The 1,063-nt window shown below is 43.7% G+C and overlaps 1 pseudogene; it reads left to right on the top strand.

The window, feature by feature from the left end:
- The first annotated feature begins 1 nt into the window (after position 1).
- On the top strand, positions 2–731 carry LOC101659015 (annotated as a pseudogene).
- Positions 732–1,063: the final 332 nt, after the last annotated feature.

The raw sequence follows: 1,063 nt of genomic DNA, 5'->3' as shown, positions 1-1,063 counted from the left end.
TATGATCATCTGTGCAGCTTATGCTCACGAACTTCCCAAGTATGGTGTGCAAGTTGGACTGACCAATTATGCTGCAGCATATTGTACTGGCCTGCTGCTGGCCCGCAGGCTTCTTAATAGGTCTGGCATGGACAAAATCTATGAAGGCCAAGTGGAGGTAACTGGAGATGAATCCAATGTGGAAAGCATTGATGGTCAACCTGGTGCCTTCACCTGCTATCTGGATGCCGGCCTTGCCAGGACTACCACTGGAGATAAAGTGGGGCTCTGAAGGGGACTGTGGACGGAGGCTTGTCTATCCCTCATAGTATTAAGCGATTCCCCGGTTATGATTCAGAAAGCAAGGAATTCAATGCAGAGGTGCACCGAAAACACATCCTGGGTCAGAACGTCGCAGAATACATGCGCTATCTAAAGGAAGAGGGTGAAGATGCTTACAAGAAACAATGTTCTCAATACATAAAGAACAACGTGACTCCTGACATGGAGGAGATGTACATGAAAGCACGTGCCACTATATGAGAGAATGCAGTCTATTAGAAGAAGCCTAAGAGAGATATGAAAAAGAAGAGGTGGAATCGTCCCAAAATATCTCTTGCCCAGAAGAAAGATCGGGTAGCTCAGAAGAAGGCAAGCTTCCTCAGAGCTCAGGAACGGGTTGCAGAAAGCTAAACCAAACCATAATTTTCCATGAGGATTTATTTCATAAATACAATAAACTATTTCAAGCAGCAAATCAAAAGAAAATGTATAACAATAACAGTAATAAGCTCAGAAAAGGAAAATAAACAGAGGAACAAAAATAAGAGCAGGAAAACTAGGAAGTGATTTGTTCCTTATTATTAATTACTAAGAGTAAGTCTTGTTCGATGCTCAGATTGGTGTATGGTACCAATAAGTCCCAATAAGGATGGCCCTGGCCGTCCCATGGTCTGCCAAGGAAGGCCTCACTGATCCTTGTGACCTAACTGGAAAGGTCTTAGCCATCCTGGCATGCCGAAAAGGAAGGCCTCAAATAGAAAACTAACAAGAACAAATACAGTCCGGATAAAGCAGAGGTCCT

Source organism: Echinops telfairi, unplaced genomic scaffold, assembly GCF_000313985.2.
Source record: "Echinops telfairi isolate 266 unplaced genomic scaffold, ASM31398v2 ScPeMD7_7401;HRSCAF=8416, whole genome shotgun sequence".
NCBI classification, from domain to species: Eukaryota; Metazoa; Chordata; class Mammalia; order Afrosoricida; family Tenrecidae; genus Echinops; species Echinops telfairi.
This window is presented reverse-complemented; position numbering and strand designations above follow the sequence as displayed.